Source organism: Aricia agestis, chromosome 15 (assembly GCF_905147365.1).
Source record: "Aricia agestis chromosome 15, ilAriAges1.1, whole genome shotgun sequence".
In the NCBI taxonomy this organism is placed as follows: Eukaryota; Metazoa; Arthropoda; class Insecta; order Lepidoptera; family Lycaenidae; genus Aricia; species Aricia agestis.
Window position 1 is genome coordinate 9,450,816 of NC_056420.1, and position 22,270 is coordinate 9,473,085.

The 22,270-nt window shown below is 36.0% G+C and overlaps 1 protein-coding gene across 3 annotated transcripts in view; it reads left to right on the forward strand.

Moving 5' to 3' along the window:
- The window catches only part of LOC121734370 (probable phospholipid-transporting ATPase IM), a 96,598-nt gene that overhangs the window by 2,585 nt on the left and 71,743 nt on the right, over nt 1–22,270 (forward strand). For 2 of the 3 annotated variants that reach the window (XM_042124941.1, XM_042124943.1), the window contains exon 2: nt 4,825–4,885. The gene's annotated coding sequence lies outside the window, so the exon portion shown is untranslated. Of the gene's footprint in view, nt 1–4,824; nt 4,886–10,177; nt 10,356–22,270 lie in introns of those variants that run through there. The other variant, XM_042124942.1, reaches the window with a different exon arrangement.

A 22,270-nucleotide genomic window follows, 5' to 3' on the forward strand; every position in this document is an offset into this window, starting at 1 on the left:
ACGTATATTAAAACGTTGACAATTTCTCCAAACTATAAACTACCTGACAAACAGTGCCTGTTTCAAGAAAGTCGAAGAAAGCTGCAGTACAAAGCTTTTATATTATATGTATATAAGTATTTTATAAAATGTTACAAAATTCGTTAAAAATTTAATTTCAACTCATCTTCTAATTGCGACGCATTGCGGTTCCGTACCCAAAGGGTAAAAACGAGACCCTATTACTAAGATTTCGATGTCTGTCTGTCTCCAGGCTGTAACTCAAGAATGGTAATAGCTAGTTAACTGACATGCACATGGAGTATTTCGTTATTTATATTGTTTTGCCTATCTTTAAATTTGATTGAAAATCATTATTGTCAATACCACGTGAAAACTTGAAGGGCGGCATAATACTACGCGTGGTTACCAAGGGAGGGGGTCAAAAATAGGTCACGTAGAATGGGTAGGTTCCCTAAGTACAAAAGAAATAAAAATGATAATAGTAGTAATAAAAACGAAATAAATATACACATCTATTACATTTACGCTGCAAAAGTTTTACCCCCAAAAATATGCCCAAATTACCCGCTAAAAACCCACTGTTTTTATTTTTACCAATAAATTTAGTAGGAAATCCCCATAGTTGGCAACACTGCCCGCGCTCCCCGCGAACTGAACTCGGTCGGAATAATGCGTGTGATGGTGTGAGCCGGCAGACAACTCATTTTGAGTCGCCGTGCGTGTGAATCAAACAGGACTTTTGTATGAAACTGAATGCAGCAGAATTTTTGCCAGCAGAAATTCTGCGACACAGCTCACAAATTAAGCTCGTTTAGCTTTCGCCCTTAAGTCTTAATTATTTTCTTGATGGCAATAATTCTTTGCATTTATTTGGGTTTAAACTAAATCAAATACATAAAATTCTCGTCTGTAACATGAACTGAAAGAGGCTCAACCGATTTTAATGAAATTTTGCATATGTATGTTACGCTCAAAGATCGAAAACGCTCATTGAGCGGTAAAATAGTGTGAGCTGCGTTATCGCGACTGTATCTATGCTTAAAGTAGCTCAAAGACAAAGGTGGACCATTTGCGACTGCATCGATGCTGTATCGCGACAGCATCGCGACTGCAACGCTGATAAAAGTCGCAGTGTCTAAGAGGCCTAAAACAGCCACAACGCGAAATTCGTGTTGTGCTTGTGTGGGGGTGTGGTTGGAAAAGTCGAAAGCTTTCCAACCACACCCCCATTTTGAGCATTCGTTTACTAAGCTATGTTATATTGTATAGTATTTTAACAGCCTCAGAAGATGGATGTACTTACATACTAATAATATTATAAATGCGAAAGTGTGTCTCTGTCTGTTACCTCTTCACGTTCATACCGCTGAACTGATTTTGCTGTTTGGTATGGAGATACTTTGAGTCCCGGGAAAGGGCATAGGATACTTTTTATCCCGGAAAAATTTATGGTTCCCGCGCGATAAACGAATTTTGGCGCAACGGAGTTGCGGGCGTCATCTAGTATCATAGACAAAGGAAATTTTCCTTAGTATATGCTAGTATTAAAATATTTTATTGAATAATTTAATAATGAGTGTTTTTTCAAATCGCGTGGGAAAACAATCGTGCAGACTGAGCGGTAAGACGCGGCTGGCAAAAGTCACACGATGAATCAATTACGACTATATAAATAATTTAACAGCAGGCTGTCGATGTCGCCCTTGAACTTTCTTTTCGCGAAACTTCCATCTGTTTCTAGAATAAATAGAAGCAAGAAAATTGAAGTAGGTATATTTGCCGGTCACTAGTATCATTGGATCTAGTGCTGGAGCAGCACTGTTAACTGTATTAATGTAAGGTGCCCAGTGTCTAGGACATGTTGAAGGGACATTATGGGCGCGGTCGATGGTGCGTTCCAACCAGAGACGTGTTACGAGGACTGTGCTTTTGAAAACCAATAGAAGAAAACAAGCGACTCTATTGGTTACCTAAAACAGATTCCTCGCAAGTAGCAACGCAGCTTCGCTGGATACGAGGCCTAAAGGCCGCATCTCGCTCGATTTGCTTTGTGAAAAACGCGTGGTTCGGAAATCCTATGACCATTCACACGCCCAATCGCGGACAACATGATGTTGGATAAACAAACGATTAAGATCTGTTTGTACGTAAGCTGCGGTCGTGAATCAGGACAGAGCACAGAATTACGCCATAACGTGACGTTTGGGCCTAATGAATGTTGGCTTACCTTGAGTAACTTTACGGGGTCAGGCGGGGGCCAGCGTTCATACCCAAAACTTTATGGGGCTAATATGGGTTTACAACCATCAGTATTGATGGAATTGCCGTGTATTATTAATTGCCGTTTCTAGTTATGGTATGACGTCATATCTCATAGATTAGTGTTTAGGAATGATCTAATCCCACCAAAACATAAAATGTAAAAGTGGCCAAGCAAAATATTGCATAGCTATTCAATACTTCTGTCGTAAAAAGCTTTCAGATCACATTCAAGCCAAGCCTTCAACTTATTTTGTAATTGAAATCAATATATAACAAATATAAAACTGCATATTTGGAGGAGTTTATACTAATACACAGACGGCAAGCGTAAAGTGTTTTAGCATGTAACGACGCATGTGGCCGATGGTACCCAATAAATCCAATTAGTCGCTGATTATTTCTCTAGTGCTCATTGCCAAGCCACTATAATAATTATAAAATAAAGAAATCTATTGATACAGTTACTGGATATTGATTTCAATTACAAAATAAGTTGAAGGCTTGGCTTGAATGTGATCTGAAAGCTTTTTACGACAGAAGTATTGAATAGCTATGCAATATTTTGCTTGGCTACTTTTACATTTTATGTTTTGGTGGGATTTCATCTCTTTTTTGAAGGTTTTTCTTTTTCTTTTCAGGCCACGTTATAACTTTTTTGCAACATGGATTGGTTAGTTCTGTGATCTGTCCTAATCTATATTAATTCTTAATAACAGCTAGTAAAAGTGGATTAGTGCCCCAGTTGTTGAGTCCAACACCAAGCTTATATCTATACTATAATATTATAAAGCGGAAGAGTTTGTTTGTTTGTTTGTTTGAACGCGCTAATCTCAGGAACTACTGGTCCGATTTGAAAAATTCTTTCAGTGTTAGATAGCCCATTTATCGAGGAAGGCTATAGGCTATATTTTATCACGCTAAGACTAATAGGAGCGAAGAAATAGAAGAAAATGTGGAAAAATCTATACTAATATTATAAAGCGGAAGAGTTTGTTTGTTTGAACGCGCTAATCTCAGGAACTACTGGTCCGATTTGAAAAATTCTTTCAGTGTTACATAGCCCATTTATCGAGGAAGGCTATAGGCTTTATTTTATTACGCTAAGACTAATAGGAGCGAAGAAATATAGGAAAATGTGGAAAAAACGGGGAAAATTATATGAAATTGCTTATTATCTTAAGAACTACTGGAGCAATTTTTATGTTATTTGGCAAACATGAAGAATAGACTACGTGAAGGGACATATGCTATTTTTTGCTGAAAAATTTACGGTTGCGTGAAATTCCTAAATTACGCGGGTGAAGCCGCGCGGAACATCTAAATATTATAAGGATGGTCAATTCTGTATATTGAATATTTTTGTACAATAATACTTGGGACGTGGTCTACTATGCTAACGCGGACGAAGTCGCGGGCAACAGCTAGTTATTGATAAAAATAAACTTTGCTAGCAAGACTTTTTGTACGGTTGCTCATTTACTGCCTATATTGGTACTGTGTTCAATAGCAGGCGTCAGATACTGGACACTGGAATGGATTGAAACATGATTAGTGATTACATATTGTACATACAGTACAGATACTCTATGCTGGACATATTTTCATTGATGCAGTGTTGATACAGCACCGAAATCCAGTGATACTGTCGCCTTCATGTACCATCAGATAAATTAATTTAAAGATGGCGGACCTATGTAATTTGGTCGGGTAAAGTTACAGAACACCATTATTAACATTGACTTGACAAAACCCGACCAAAGTAGGTTTGCCGTCTGGCTTTGAATCAACTTCTCTGATGGTACCTATATTGGCGCTTATACTTATACGTGGCGACAGTTGGCGAAAAATGCTTTAGTATTTTGTAGATTACAATTTCGCAAGTATGCAAAGCACGCCTTCAAATGACATATAAATGCCAAGGCGAGAATCGCCGTAAAAACGCGGCCAACGATGCGCGAATAAAGGAAAGCTCGAACTTCTGCAGATAGCGGACTAAGGTAGGGCATAGTGCTGAATGTCAGGAGTGGCCTGTGAGGTCACGCCGCCGAACTGGCATTTGGTCGCGCCCACCTACCCTAATCTCCGACAGGGTTGTACAAATCAGCGGCTGACCTAAATCTTTTATGTAACGGAGTAGACAAATGGTTCGAAAGAAACATTCAAAACTTCCATTACTAAAGTTAGTCACTCATACAGTGATGGATGAATGGTTCGGGTCTAGGGCGTATTAAAATAGATGCATTGTCTCGTAGCGTCATTAGATCGCTTCAATGAACGGTTTCGGTGGAACATTTCGAAAATTGGCTAGCGTATAACCAGAGGCCGTAGCCAAAGTCCCTTTCGTTAAAAACGATGACGGAATTCGTTATCAAAATGCATGGGATTTGACATTAGTCTTCGAAAGCGAAATGTCATTTAGCGATGACTTATGTCAAACCGCATACATTTTGATAACTAATTTCGTCATCGTTGTTAACGAAAGCACAGAATAGATAATAGCACAAGTAACGAAAGATACTTCGACTCGGGTCCACAAATAAATATCAATTTTTTTTTCAGGTCACTGAAATGGCTTTTCGTTACTTCCCCTCCAGAGCGCTGATTGAGGCAACCAGTTAAGGTATTTATTTTTTTATTATGCAAATAAATTATAAAACTAAAAAAAACCTTTGCATTTGGTTGGAAAACGTAACAATAAAATATTATTCGGTTACCGAGAAAGCCAAAGAACAATTACTATAGTGGCATATAAAGTATCAAATTATCAAGTTCCATACTGCTACTAGCCTAAGGTCCAGTCGCGGGATGGAAAGAAATGTTGAACAAATCTCTGTCTTTACTAGCACGTGAGCACGTGTGCCTGCGTTGTGCTGCTTTGCAGCCCTGACATACACGGCACACGCACCCTTTACCGACAGACAGGAAAATGTTTAATATCCTTGTACAAACAAACGGAAGGAAATATAATATCAACACTAGAAGCTCTATTTTGCTATATTATAAATGTTACGTAAAATATTATAAGTAATGGAATATTGTATTGTCATAGAGTCAAACTAAAGTCAAAATTGCGGTTCCGACTTCCGATCCAAAGACTTTTGAAATCATGGCATTTAGCCTACTAGCCATTATGACTTATGAGTTATGACAATATCATCTTCAGGGCTATCCAAGTGCCTACTGACATTTGAAGTGCCCGGTGCTGCTGGCATTTCATTGGAATACACCCCCAATAGTTTGTGTGAGAATACTCCAAAATAAAAGCCATTTCATAGTTTGGGTGTCTTCTTTGTTTTCGGTTTCAGGATCTTTGCTCTTTTGCTGCCCTTGCATTATTAGGCATGATGACTATTTTTTTTTCTCATCGGTAACTGAAGGACACTTAAAAAATAGAAACATCGTTGAAAGAATGACTCTGATAGCTTAAAAATTCACCAAGATATGACAATTCAAATACCTCATAAAAAAGACCTGCCCGAAACGCTCCATACAAAGTGCTACGAAAGACTGACGTCAGTCTTTCGTAGTTTGTACGCATCGGGAGACAACTTTGTTCGACAGGTATATTAAATAATTGCTTTTAATTGCATAAGTTATCGAATTGTATACAAATATTAAGAAATTTAGTTGAAAAAAAATTCGACTTGAATATCCAACTTCAAAGGCGCATAACAAAAAAAAAATACAAATGCTATCAAGCTGAAATTTTTGGAACACTTATTTTTTACCGTGATTTCTTTATTTTATTAACAAAATTCGCTAATCTTTGACCTTGTCATCATCCCTATTACCCCTTTAATTATTACCACTATATTAGTTCCAGAAAAATAAAAGAGCAATAACGCTTTTCCTAAAAAACTTAACTATCGCCTACAGCCGCAACTAGGTTAATGTGATTTGCTTCGTAATTGTCAATTTAATTACACGGAAAATCGTGAGTTTTATTATTGACGTATCAGCATTCAGCAACAAATAAAACAACGTGATCAGTCTAATGGATTGCGCGATTACGTATCGCGACCATCGCCCAGGCTGATGTCTACATTAGCGGAGTGACCGGGGCGGAAGACGCCAAGCCCATGGCCCGTAATCGGCCAGCTTTGATTGTGAACTAAAAGGGCTGGACGAAAGTGGAACGCAGAATTCCTAAAAGGGTCACTGTTGTTCCATAAACACCGCAGTGATTAAATTGACCGGTGTAATTAATGCGGCGTTTTAATTTCGACTACGTATTAATTTAGAAAATGGGCTACACCTAAAATTACCGAAAACATGTTTCAGAGAATATGACAAAAAGTTTTTGCTGCTTCCATTAAATTTTGTTCATTAGTCTCGTGACTCGCCTTTAATATTTGGTTCAATGTCTAGCTAGCAGACAGCAGTTCAGATCAGATTTTAAGTTCGGTTCCTTAAAACTGAATCACTCCAATATTGTCAGAAAGCTTGATTACTTTCGGAAGATTATTTTTGTATGTTTGCATAACGATATTCTTTTGGTACTCAGTACTTACAGACATTTTTGTGACCTTTGTGATTTTTGGAAGGGCCGCCTAGTAAACAGTCCTTGAAGCCATACATCAACGCACATTTGCAAAAATATCCGGCGCGACCGTTGAGTGGGATCTGTCGTAAAATTGTTAATTATATGAAAGTGTTAAGACGCCGAGACCATATGGTGCGCGAATGAAGTCACGGTCGCAATTGTTTATAATTAATAGTTATTATCTAGCTTATAATGCAAAAGTTCAAACGAACGGGAAGATAAATATTTTTTGTAATATTTACCTCAACTATTGTTTTGAAAATTCCTATGCTTGGTCCAAAGCTAGAAGCATGTTCACCTTTTGAATTTAATGTCGTCACTGCATTTTTTTTTACATTTACCTCAACTATTAATTTAGAATTTACAGAAATTCTATTAAAGTTGTTTTAAAGTTAGAGCCTGGTTCACCTTTAAGTGCAATGACGTGTTTACCATGGCAATAACAAAATGTATTATGTTTTGTCATGTCGCATACATGGTCGACTTCGTGACGTGGTCAGTATTTGATTAACTGAGGTGTTTGTTTCCAGACGTTGAGTATTTGATTGCGCGTTTGCACTCAATAGTACTCTATTTACTAAGCAGCGCTGACCTCTATAATACACTGGACAGGCGATCGCTATCAATAAAATATTCCTATTTGAAAGTCGCCATATTGGCGCTGATTGCTATGTGAAAGCAGTAGTGAGTGTACTTGGAACTATTTGTTTGCAAATGGCGGTTGTCATTTTCTATATAAATTAGTTCACAGTACGCTCACCGCGGCGCTTCAAATCGGCATAAGAAATAGCTGTCATTTTGTACGGCATAGCCTGTCCAGTGTATTATAGAGGTCAGCGGGGCTAAAATGGTCGCTTTGAAGAATCATGATATGAATCATAATATGATTCATTTTTCTAAAATCGCAAAATACAACTCTGCTTGCAATTCGTTTCTGTATTTTTGTACTGATTTGACATTTGTCAGTTTGACAGTTTTGACAATTCATTTGCTGAATTGATTGAGAGGAATTGCTATACCATTACACGTGGTACGTGACCATTTTAGCCCCGCAGTGCTAAGCAGCGTTTTCACCCGCAACAACATTGCTAGACTTTCTTTCATTTGTTTCGTGCATTGGGGATTTAAATATTTTCTTTATAATAGCAAAGCTTGGGGATTATCCACTACTTGGTTTTCTTTCTGGTTTGTATAAGTTATAATTATTATATTTTAGCTTTTTTTCCATCAAACCAAACATTATTTTTGTAATTTGATAACTGCGTATCAGAAAAGACTACGACTGATTCCAATTCCTATTTCCCATGATTCTATAGCCATTTTCTACCAATAATATTAATTGTTTTTACCAATAATATTAATTGTTTCCAAGTCTCGGAAAGAGTGTGCACATAGCAATATGTAAATAATGATGTGTCATTGAGTATGTCACGCAGCGTCGATGTCTTGTGCGTGCTTGTGGCTTGCGCAAGAGTCTATCGGCTATCCGCTTCCCCACTCCGTGCCAGCTCGGGTGCAGGCGCACCCAACTTGTACTCGGCCGGTACAAATTCTTTACGACGCGTTGTACAACTTAGTTTTACTTGACTCATCCGTAACTCGTTGAACAACTCCGTTCTAGATTGTTTAGCGCTCGTTACTAGAACTGGATCTAGGTGTATAGTATTAATAGTAATGTTATGATTGACAATGTCCCTGTGTAGTGTATAGTCTTTAGGTTATAAAAATTGTAAATAAAGTAGTTTTAAACAAATTTTCAAAACTATTGTATGCAAAAAAGCTGTTCATCCCTTACATGGTTTTTTTATGTAATGGCAATAAATGAGGTATTTCGAATTCCCTTTATTCCATTTTTGATTAATATTGAACTTGGAACAGTAGTAGTAGAAAGTAAGTCATTACCAATTTTCCTTATTATCTTCCTCCATTAGTGCCCGTTTTCTCCATCTCGTTTAGTACGTATTTGTAATTCACCTAGATACAGCTGTTTACTTTTTAAAGTTTCCATAATTGCATTGAAAAAATTAAAATAGCGAGAAATGGCCTGTATTTCCCTAAGACAGATTATTTCCATTGAAGCGTTTCTTTTAAATATTATACTTTTCTTTTTTATTTTATTATCACTTGTTACAAATATAAGTAACAGGAAATAGGCGGGATTTCCCCAAGAAAGGTTATTACCATTGAATATTGATGCTTTTAAATTTTGCTTAAGTTATTTTACCGTAAAACTAAAAGTCTGTAGCACTTGTTACACCAACACCTTGAGAGCTTATAATTAAGGATTATGTAACGCTTAAGTAAAAGTTACGAAACTTAATAAAATCAACCTGAATATAAATTTATGTAATATTTTAATAAATGAGGAGCGTCCATAAACATGTTTATTCAGATACTTTCGCCATACTTGCTAAAAGTTCCACAAGTTTGGTTTTTAACTTCTTTTCTGTCTGTTCTTTCTGTAAAGCGCTGAGTTATTTGAACAGATTCTTGAACTTCCCTTGAATGTCCGTCGCGCGTCGCGCGTCGCCATCAATAATGTTTTGATTGATGGGGATAATCAACCCAATGATATCATTACAGCGAATTATAATTATTAGTCTGGCTTTTCGCTGACATTTAGATCCCTGGGGAGTCGATTGTTTGCCCGCGACAAAAACTTTCTCTGTTTTCGTGGCACCGCTACTAACTGCCCGTGACCTAAATTTCATGAATATGGGTTGAGGCGTGACAACTATCTATGTACAAATATTATACCAGCACGCGTTCTTTTGTTTTTAATATAAGCTTTATCCTTGTATGTCCTAATGTTTCCAAATGTGTTTTAGTAATTCTGATATTTTAGATGAAATATTCGTATTTGCTATATTTGCTGGATTTGATGCTACTTATCATTTTATCATCAACGCATTTGAATTGAATGTTCAGAAAATCTTTACTTTGAGAACCAAAGAAAATTTACTATTTAAGATTTCTAACATCAGGTTGTAAGCATTTGTTTGTATGTCCAGGTTCAGGATTTGTTCAATCTACTAAGATACCTAACAAGAATTGGATCTATTTGAAATTAGATTACTTCTATCTAACTAATACATTTATTACTCGCCCCCTCATGTACAAGCAACAGAACACCGAGATCAACGTTCGGATGAGTATAATCGTGTATTAAACATTCTAGACCGCTTGTGTTTTTTGTGATTCAAAATCACCACTATATGGGACGTTCACCGTAGGGCAAGGAAAGTGAGTACATGTACCAGCTTTTATAGCACACCCACTCACCTTGGGGTTCGCTGTTACATGCTACGCTAAAATACACTACACTCTACACTATCAAAACAGTGCGAGCGAGCAGTTTTGCCAGCACTGCGGGGGCAGACGCACGTCCTCGGCCGCGCAGACCGATCGACTGAATCGTGCTTTATTTATTGTTCTAAAACATTCTACATTTGAATCGTGTGATTTAGAATTTTCCAAGATTCTAATTTTGAATTCTCTGTGAATGTGATCGTTTCGTTTTTGGAACATTACACTGATTCCTTGCGATGTGAGTTTGTATTTATTTTTACGTTGTCATGGTTAAAACTGTGCATTATACCGGTTATGGCGAATTGTGTGTGCTGTTTATAGTCTTTAAACCTACTTTAAACTCATTCTTGAAATTCTCATAATATAATCTTATTATCCAAATGGCTTAAAGTTCCAGAACGAATACATTGCATGTAATGTCTGGTTTTTCGTTTCATTGAACTGTTAAAAGAAAGTAGTTGGGTTTTACAAGTAGGTAAGTATCATACTCTTCTGCAGTATATACCTACATTGTTTTCCACTAATTATAAAGTTGTTCTTTTTTGATAACATTGATTTAATTGCTCGTATGTTCAAGCCTTTTATGGTTTTAATTACATTTTTTGCTGTGCGCTCAGTACCTAACTAGGATTAGCGTTAAGCCTTTATAATGTTATGTCACGTTAATGTGCCAGACTGAAATGAACCTTGATGACTTTTTGGCTTTGACTTGATGGTTTTACCAAATAAACATTTTACTAGTTCAAAACTGTAAAACCTTGTATTTCAATATTACTTACTATGATATGATATATTGCATTGGATAAATACTCCGGTTCTTCTTCTGGTCTTTTATGTTAAATGCAGAATTATACTTTAATTTAGTTCATCAAGCCCCATGCGGTTACCGGTGACCGTTCACAATAGAAATTCTATTGTGTCTCGTTTTTTCACGATCGACGGGTCATTTCAAATGCAAATAAGAATTCTTTTAACGCCTTCATAAATTATTTTAATAATTAAAGATCACAAATGAAAAGCTCTATAATCTATGAAAAATTTGTCATATAAGGTCAAGTTGAGCATTAATACCATTGCTGAAAATAAACCCAAACAGTTTAGCTGGTTACTGTTAAAATGCTTTGTTTGATTAACAATAAACGAATAAATCACACAAACATGTACGTACAAGGTTCGTGTTCCAAACACTTAAAAATGGAACCAATGAACCCTCGATTTTAGTTGATTATGCACGCATTTCGCTGGAATGTTTCATATAAGCTACTAATACTCCTAATTCATATGACAAAGCAGGTAATTTTGCAAGTTCCTTACCCGTGTAGGTTGATGATAAAGTATGATTTTTATTTTTGGTAGTACTTACTGTTGACAGTTGGATTCCATACTTCCGAAGACTAAACTTCATATTATATGGATGGTTTGATTGTAAGAACTGTTCGATTACTAGCTTAAATCAATTTGATAAGGTAAACGTTGTGAGTTCTAAAAGTAATTTACAGTACATATATTATGAGTTATGACAGTAGAAAATATATCGCCTTAAACAATAGCATATGATTGGTGAATGGCCATTGGCCAGGGTTTACGGAGGGAGCGAAGACAGATGATTGATAACTTTATATGTAACACTAGCTGATCCGGTAAATGTTGTTTTGCTATATGCCTGGAATATGCCTGACTATAATTTCAGACGTTGTTCATGTCACGCCATCTCAGATACTTGCATAGGCGTGATTCAGAACTGTGTCCCTGTTAGCCAACTCTCAGACCCATAGGATAAGCACACAAAATTTTATCACGATTAATCCAGCCGTGACACTAGAATTTAATAATATATGACATAAAAATGTTACTTCTGCTTAACTTTTGCCATTGCCTTTGCTTCCTTGTGTCTAATACCAAAAGACCTGTCCACGTGTTCACGTCACGACGTCGTCAACGTGAAAATTTTGCGTCAATGTAACGTAAAAAATAAAAGTGCACGTCACGATGTAGCAACATTTCAGTACGTCACCATGCCTTGTAAAACTGCGGGGCTAAAATGGTCGCTTTGAAGAATCATAATATGAATCATAATATGATTCATTTTTCTAAAATCGCAAAATGCAACTCTGCTTGCAATTCATTTCTGTACTGGATTTGACATTTGTCAGTTTGAGAGTTTTGACAATTCATTTGCTGAATTGATTGAGATGAAAAGCCACTCTGACATTGGCAACTCACCGAGGCGGCCATTTTTAAAAGAAGAAGAAGATTGAGATGAATTGCTAAATGTGACCATTTTAGCCCCGCTGATACATTCTTCACAACTAATTAGATATGGACCGCACAATACGTATTCTGCTTCTGCTATTGTTAAGAAGACGGAGAGAGAGATTTAAGAAAAAAAGACGTAAAATGTTGCTACACCGTAACTTGCATTTTCACGTTAAGTTGACGTAAATTTTCACGTCACGTCAACGTACCGTGCCACGCTACCGCACCGTTCCACGTTGACGACGTCGTGATATTAAGATGTGGACAGGCCGAAAGTCCTTGAGTTTTTTTTCGAGTGTCATTTGCGCAACGTTCATAAAAACAGCTGATTTAATTCTTTTGTCTATTTCAACTGCGACTGGCAAAGAACAATCGACGGAGGATTCGATATGACAAGGTCAAGTAGGATGTCATTGAGGCTAGACCACTATAGATAAAGGATTTGTAGCGTATAATAATAACATTTTAGAAGAGGGTTTCGATACTGCTGTAGAACCTGCGACACAGGAGACAAGTGCTAGGAAACCAAAGCTCACTCAAAAAAAGTAGACACTAAAAATTCTCATCGTTAACGGAAAGAAAATTATTCTTCAATGGATTTGAAACAATTGGACCACAAAGCATATTTTTTACTTCATCGTCGTAAATAGTTTAGTTTGATTAGAAAACAATCACTTCTAGTAGTTGTGAACTAGTGCCATATACCAGTTCGTTCTAAAAATGATAGAAGCTAACGTTATAAATGGATTAAATATTTAGAAGCGAGACTTGCACTATTATTGCCATGAAACCAATTAAATATGTATCATGTATATCTACCGGTGACTCGATAACTTAGATTTGGACTGTTTTGGACGTTTCTAGATCCTTAGAAATTTTGAATCATCGTTACCATTGGATTAAAAGTTGACAGTCAAACAAAACATGAAATTTTGAGATTTATTTCTCTTAGCTTTTTATATTTTTTATTGTGTTTATGTTTCAAGTTTCAACATTTATTAAATTAACTGCTAAAAGATAATCATGATGAAATTCGTAATTATTAGGATGGGGATCATCTATGCCATAGATGATCCTAATAATCCTATGGTATTGTTTTATCCTGAGATTTTTTGTATATATATACATAATGTACCTACAACGAATTGAAAGTTACACAAAAAACTTAGACCAAATATGTTGTGTATCTTACAATTTATTGTACCAATGATTATGCCCGACTGATATATTTTATTTATTGCGGGCCTTGGCAACTCATTCTCATATTAATTTATTACGGGATTCTGCGTAAAACATGATATCGCTATAATATCTCCTTGTTATTATGGTGGAAACTTGTGCCTGTTTACCAGCTAATAATTGATACGATATATCATTGTATTGAGAGACTCTTATCCTTGATTACTAACTCAAATTCCTCAGTAACATACTATGTGATTCTATGCTGTCTTTAAATGAGCAGATTCTTGAAGTTCTGTAAATGATTCATGTCATGTTCTAAGGTTTATTCAATCTGAAAAATAACCTATCAACGACCCTGTTGAATAATTAAACTCCTGCCAAAAAACTTCAGAAACTGAGCATACCTTTTGGGCTCAAGAAGACGTGTTCTTGAAAGCTGGTGTCATTTTGTAGTATTTGGGGCACAGATATATATTTGATCTATTTCTGTGGTTTGGATTGATCTATTTGAAGTATTATTATATAGTATAGTAAAAATTTAAAAAATTCAATAAATTTATGTATAAAATGTTTAGTAAGTACTCAATATAGTTATTGTGAATTTAAAAAGTCTCTAACAGAGTAATAACATTTGTCTATCAAATATTCCTTTAAAAGTTTTTTGAATTGTCTAATTTGTAAAAGTTTTATTTGCCTTTATTGTGTATTTTAGTAATACTTTACTAAAATACATAATATGACATGCGATGAGAACTACAGCAATCTTTACATTGTTATTATATCTTTCAGGACAGTAGTTCCGGCACGGACCGCTGTAGATCGATAAAGCATTGTTGTTTGAGTAGTTAGCAGCTGTATGCTAACTCGGTGTGTGGGTACTGTTCAAATAAAACGTGCGAAAGCCCTATAAAGCTCGTCCTTGTTTGAATAATACTCCCTTATATCCATACTAATATTAAAAAAGCGAAAGTGTCTATGTCTGTCTGTCTGTGTTACCCCTTCACGCCCAAACCGCTGAATCGATTTTGCTGAAATTTGGCATGGAGATACTTTGAGCCCGGGAAAAGAGGCTACTTTTTATCCTGAAAAAAACATGTACGGTTCCGTCGCGATAAACGATTTTTTGGCACAACGGAGTTGCGGGCGGTATTTAAATAATGGTGATTTTGGTCTCTGATGTGATATTTCACCAACCTCTAACGTTGAGTGGTATAACCTAACCGCCATCAAAGGTGTGTCTTAAGAGTTCACGAAAGTTAGGCCCTAGGTGACACTTAAGTAGTGGTGAAAACGTTTTGATAGATATATGACCCTAAAAGACCACTAGAAACACATAGCGTCAGGAAGTTGACAAAAACAGGCATTGAGTCCTTATTTCTTCCCTTTCAAACTTGGTTATATTATCTTATATAATGGTGCAGCATATACAGTAACTCTTTAATTCTATTACGACCCAGCTCGTAAATCATAATTAGCACAATGTTGAACGTAATCACAAGTTATTCCAGCGCTGCAAGTTTTCACATTTTTTCCATCTCCAGCGTCAATAATTGAGCAATTTATCTAAGAAATTCCCAGAGGTCTTGAAAGACGCTTTTCTATTATAGAACTAGTTTATACAGGGAATGATCAATTTGCGTTTCTTATTTTATGTTTATGATTGATGATATTGACCTTCGAATACTTTTAATAGTGCGCGTATGTTTTAAAGAAATTGTAAGAAAATCATCAAAATCGGCCAAGGGCAGCTAAAATTAGCTAATGACGATTATTTGCATTATCAAATGAGTCGATGGCGTTTACACACATTTGGCGTTTGGTTCAATTGAAGGCGACACTCCTCTGTGATGAATTACATGATTGCCACCATAACCAGCTGACAGTATGCAGAATATCATAATATGCTATATCATCGACGAAAAAGCTCTTCTACACCTACATAATCATTAATCGCCTGTAACCATCATTTGCCAATGTAGAAAAGCCACGTTGATTTCATTGACATTATATTCGTCATCACTTTCATTCCGACGTCCGAACTAAATAGATTAGGCCCGTTTTTGTCATTTTATTTTCACAGGAGTCTGTCTATACCCTACAGCTTTTGATTGACTCACGTCAAAACATTAACCAATCAACAGCGTTAAATAGATAAACTCCTGTTAAACCTCAGAATCCGGGTATCAGACTTCAGCTAAAGCAAAGCTAATAGCTTTTAAAACTTGGCGCTCTACATTTTCCTAAATTGCTAACTTCCTGTCATCCGGAGTTGTACGTATAGCGTTTTCAAAGCTCGATACCAAAGCCTGAAGGTAATTAATCGATTTACAGCGTAAACCGATGCGCCCGTGTATGTCTTGTGATGGATACAGTTCAGACAGTTAGGATCGCCTATAATTCAGACGTCTAGGTACTGTTAAATGCGTTTACATTTGAGTCGTATGTTTTGATAGAATGAACATAGGGTAGGTGTTGTAATAAAAGTTAAATTATTAATTACCTGTTCGCGAATAAATAGCTGAACCTATTTTATTGGGTTTGAAGATTTCTTTCGGAGAAATTTGCAGTTCTCGGGCGAAAAGCGATTTTTAACGCAGAAACATGGAAATATCGTATCTTCGAAGATGATACTCGAACTTACCCTAAATATTGTTAAACCATAATTATTTTGTTCGTTACCAATATACCATAATCCAGTAAAGAAAGCTATTGGACCTTTCCAGATAATGTAGTTATGTAAAGTAGGTATTAGGAAGATTACATTTAAGTACACGGTACTTACAACGACCAATGTTACGATTATGATATGACCACTTTGGTTTATTGAATTTAGGCGTCGCTTTATAATAACTGTTAGAATTATTATTAGGACTGAACCGACTTGTGTGAAGTTGCCGGTTGGCAGATAAAGGAATTTTAGCTTTTGGATTCCGGATCAAACCTTTTGTACGCCATGGGCCTATCCTTGATATCCTCCAATTCTTACCACTGTATCCTGATAATATTATGTATGTAAATTATGAAATACATACCGCCCAGGGTCCAGACACAATGGAATACTGTTGGTAATGTATATAATGTTGTGTATAGGAGGTACAATTAGTCGCTCAACACAGATTGCGGTTCAAGGCTCCCCCGCGAAATGATGTCACCACTCACCGACATACAGGCTCTCTATTTTGAACCAATTAGCTACGCCACTTATCAGGATCATAAACGCTGTGCTCTTGAATAGTCTTGAATGAATTAACGAAACTGGGTACAATGACATTAGACAATTTCGACGAACCGTTACCGTACCATCTTGACAAGACTGCAGTATGGTATCGACACAACGAATTGCTAAATAACATTTAGCGCAATGTTATTTAGCAATGTTATTTAGCAAAATTACTGAGACTTCGATGTCTGTCCGTCTGTCTCCAGGCTGTAACTCAATAATCGCTATAGCTAGACGTCTGAAATTTTCACAGATTTGTGTATTTCTGTTGCCGCTATAACAACAAATACTAAAAACGCAATAAAATTAATATTTAAGGGCGGTCCCATACAACAAACGTGATTTTTTAAAGGTTTTTTCGCTCGTAATCAATAATGGTAACAGCTAGGCACTTGAAATTTTCACAAAATGCTCATTTATATTTGTACTTTAATAATAATTTATAATAAAATTTTAATTAAGTAAATATTTCAGGGGGGCTCCCATACAAGAAACAATTTTTTGCCTACTCTCGCTCTATACCGGTACGGAACTCTTCGTGCGCAAGTCCGACTCGCACTTGGCCGATTTTTTACTTTACTGTCGACACTAAAGAATGCTATTTTACTTAGTAACTCAAATGCTCCGCGAAAGCAAGTGTTACGATTATCGAAATGTCTTCTCAAGTGTTGTTTAAAGAAGTAGAGACTTCTTTAAACAACACCAATTCATGTATAATCTTTTTTGTGAAATCTTATAAGAATTTTATATGGCTATGATTGTATATTATGAAAAAGTGTGTAAGTACGTGCGACGAAAGATCTGACCTTTTAGACCCCAATTCTTAACATCGATTTTCAGTTTTACGAATGAATTCAGAATTGTCTTCATATCATAAACAGATTTTTGGACTTTGGACCAATCAAGACGCGATTGGCGTCGATTTGACTGTTGACACTTACAAGGATACTCGTGGGTAGATTCCATCCCAACTGTACTATTGTAGGATTTAAGTCGTAGAATTTTCTTGTCTCAGGCCAAGTGCAATATTTTCTTTACAAATCGGCTTAGGCCAGCGTAAAATTTTACGATATGGCGATTCAATAATACGTGCAGGTATAAGGTTTCAGACGCGATGGGCGCGTCTGCTGGTGTTTAATCCCACCTCTTACACACGAAGGGGGATGTTACGCCAATCGGTGGTTTAATCTGATTTGTGCCGCAATGCGTAGGCCAGCTGTTATAATTGATGGAGCTTGTGCGAATAAGCAGAATTGTTAAGGTCATTTCCTCGGTTCGGGTATTGATGGTCAGAACAATTTTTGGTATAGACTAAAACCTTTACATATTTAAATTACCAGTTAATTAATTGTACGTTTGTCCTTGTCTGCTAGGCAACTTTTCTTACGCATCAAGATCTTTTTAGATGTTAATGTACTATCAGAGAATTTGATTCCTAGGCAGATGGGGGACCTACGTAGTTCACATTTAACATTGAATTGACAATATGATGATCCGATCAAATGACGTTGGTCTATCAACTGCCTAGGAATCAATTTCCTCGATGGTACATAAACGGAATATCGAGTCAAAATCTAGATATGTACTACAGTTCTAGAATTGGTCTAAAACTCTATAATCTAGATTTTTACTATTATAAGAATTGTCTTATGCAGGTATTTCCTCTCTTGAAAACATTAAAGGAACAATAAATGGATAATCGTCTCGGCTTAAGAGCTGAGATTCATAAAAGTAAAGCCTACGTATAATGGGATTTACCAGATGACTGTTATTACATGTCCCATTACGTAATTGAAGACGTAAGTGAATTAAGTGGGTAACTAACAGTTAAAAAATGTTCTTTTTTTGCATAAATTAGGTTTTAGGAACGGGAAAATGATTTGAAATAAAAATGGATTTTATGTATAGCTAGACATATTAGTCAGATGATGTAGGTAAGTCGCAAGATTTTTTTTTAAATATAAGGGAAAAAAGAACAATTACCTTATAAAACGTCAGTTATCCACTTCATTCACTAACTTGTTCAATTGCGGCGAGCTCGACGCGCGTATCAAGCACCGCATCTCAATTCTTTCAATCAATTCTGATTGTCTCATTGCGAGACTTGATCTTTGTCTTGGCAATGAATATTTATTATCTATTTCTAGTTTTCAATTGGTGTTATTCTTCATTTAGTACAATGCTGCCTGCGATCAGAAGTTTTTGACAGGAATTTATCATTTTTCACTTTTGAACACTCTTTATTGGTGATCTTTCTTACACATTATGCCGATTTTGTGAAGGGAAGTTAAGATTATTTGGCTTTGAGAGCAGAAAAAGCTTAGTATAAAAGCTTTTACTCGGACTATGATATATTTTTAGAGGCCCATAACCTAATAAAACAACGTATTTCTGTGATCGTTAATTAACGGACAACTTTATTCCAAAAATGATCTACATAATATAGAGATCGGAAGTGTAAATAAAGACAAAATACAGATTATACTAGTTTGCTTATTTGATGTTACCATAAACAAATATACATATTTTTCTAACAACTTTATTACTGGCGCAGGACGCTTTTGAGTAGCTAACGTCAAAACAATTACGAATCAACAACGCTTGCGAATAAACTTCTGTCAAAATACGTCAGAAACGTTGCATGCAATGTAATATGTGAATTGCAGTTTCCTCTACAATGGGGTAACGGTAGATGGAGTACAAAACGATGTACGGACATTTTTTTTTTAATGAAATAAGGGGGCATGTAACCCTTTTTACGAAAAATGGGGAAACGTAGGTGCATGAAATTTCGCACAGTCATAGTTTATATGGTGAAGGAGTGCATCGAGCTAATATTATTTCACAATTATGCTTTTATCATAATATATATTATATATTTTTAACAAATAAAACGTTACACACACTACGACACTACTACTAGGAAAAATGACAGATTTTTGAGTGACAAGCCTATACATACGAATTATAAGTTGCTTTCCATCAGGTGACCCGTTTGTGACAAGAATTGCTCGTTTAAAGATATAAGATTTACGTGGGAGAAGCCTGTGGAAAGTCTAGTAATAATATAAAAGTTCCCTATTTATTTATGGATCTAGCAAGCCAATTTTTATCGATTTTCTCATTAGATTTTCGCCATTTTGGCGCTGAATAGAAAAGTGCGAGGGAAATTAACTAATTGGATAATGCGATCCATACATAAATATGGAACGTTTGAATACATTTTTTTATTGGGGTGGAGTAGGCAAGGTATTTATAAATAATAAAAATATATGTGCGATACTTTAACATTATATTTTATTAGTTACCGTTACACAGTTACAGTCTGTCAAGAAAGAGTAGACGCTGAAATAAATTTTCCAAACATAATCACGATCAAATGGTAGTTTTGCGCCTTGTATTTTCACAGAGAACGTTTGTACACTTCAAATAGTAACGGCAAGCGGTAGTAGCAATTTTCGGACGCCAACCAGGCTTTTCAATTTTTTTCAACCATAATTCCAGTCTTCCTTCGTCAGACGGAAACCTGTCAATTATTTTAAGAGCATATTTTTTTTTTTTTTTTTTATGAAATAAGGGGGCAAACGAGCAAACGGGTCACCTGATGGAAAGCAACTTCCGTCGCCCATGGACACTCGCAGCATCAGGAGCTGCAAGTGCGTTGCCGGCCTTTTCAGAGAGAATAGAGTAATAGGGGAGGGTAGGGAAGGGAAGGGAAGGGAATAGTTGAGGGTAGGGAAGGGAATAGGGTAGGGGTTAGGGGATTGGGCCTCCGGTAAACTCACTCACTCGGCGAAACACAGCGCAAGCGCTGTTTCACGCCGGTTTTCTGTGAGAACGTGGTATTTATCCGGTCGAGCCGGCCCATTCGTGCCGAAGCATATTTTTATTTTTCATTTTTATTTTTCTTTTTTATGTTGTATTTTATCTATATATCATAAAATACAACATAAATCTTAATATATATATTTCTTGTGTGCGTGTGTATGTGACTGAACTCCTCCTAAACGACTGGACCAATTTTGATGAAATTTTTTGTGTGTGTTCGTGGAGATTCGAGAATGGTTTAGATTTACAGTTTGGTCTACTGGAAAATGTTTTTTTAATTAATTTCTTATTTATAAGGAGTTGTTGATTTTGGAATGTTTTACATTAGATCCGGCGGACGGCGCTATCATCGCATTCAATATTATTCTATTTCAATTTTAGTTTGTCCTGACAGATGGTGCTACGATTAATTGGAAAAAAATTTTGTTATTCAATTCATGTGCTGATTAAAATATTAAATAAATAACACATAGGCTACAATTTTAACCGACTTTCAAAATGGGGGAGGTGTTATGTTCGTTTTCTTATATTCAACGATTACTCCGCCGTTTGTTAACCGATTTTCAAAATTTTTCTTTTGGTATATAGGGTATCATCCCAATTTGGTATTATATTCAGAAAAGTGGTGATCTGATGAAGGATCCATAAGTAATCGAGGGAACTCCTCAAAACTTATAGGGAAACATATGGTGACTTCGGTTTCGTGAGAAGTATTCTAAGCATATGCTACCAACAAGTAAGATTTTGCACCGAGATATACCTGGTATACCGTGGTTCGGAAGGTGCTGAGAGAATTCCTGATTCTTTATAGATACAAGTTTGGGAGTTTCGGCGTTGTTTTAAGAACAGAAAGCATATGCTACTATGCAAATTACATTCTTCATCATCATCATCATCATCATCACTACCATATTATACCATTTCATAGTCTTTTAGATCGAGACTCGAGTTTGTCAAGCGATAATTAAAAAAAATTTATATCTACCTAATATTATAAACCTGAAGAGTATGTTTGCTTGAACGCGTCAATCTCAGAAACTACAGGTCCGATTTAAAAACTTATCTTAGTGTTAGATAGATAATTTATCGAGTAAGACTCATCATTTATCGAGAAGGTTATATTATATTATTACTCTAAGACTAATACGACAGAAGAAACTCAGGAAAATGTGGGAAAAACGGGGGAAATATTTTTTATGGGAAAATGTACCTACGGATTCTGTAAAATTTCTAATTTACGCGGGCGAAGCCGCGCGGGACATCTAGTATATGTATATATATATATTTATGTTGTGTTTTATCTAAAGTGTTTGCTAGCTATTCTACTTGGTTTATAGTGATACCCATGTCGTCACCAATGGCTCTTGCGGAAGACCGGCGCTGAATATGCCCCTGGGTGTACCAGCACATGCCGAGCATGAGCCAATTTGCGGCTGCTAATTGGAATTATATATTATCTTGTAAATCTGCACCATGTATGAATGAATGTAGTTGCAAATAAACTTTATTATTATTATTATTATTATTAAGCATGGCTCTCCCACGTATAAAATTATTTTATAATAAAAATCTGTTATTGGAGATTTCAATACAATTATTATAGATATCGATAAGTTTAAAAGTGTCGATAACAGAAAACTACAGCACTATTGAATTTTATTGTTTAT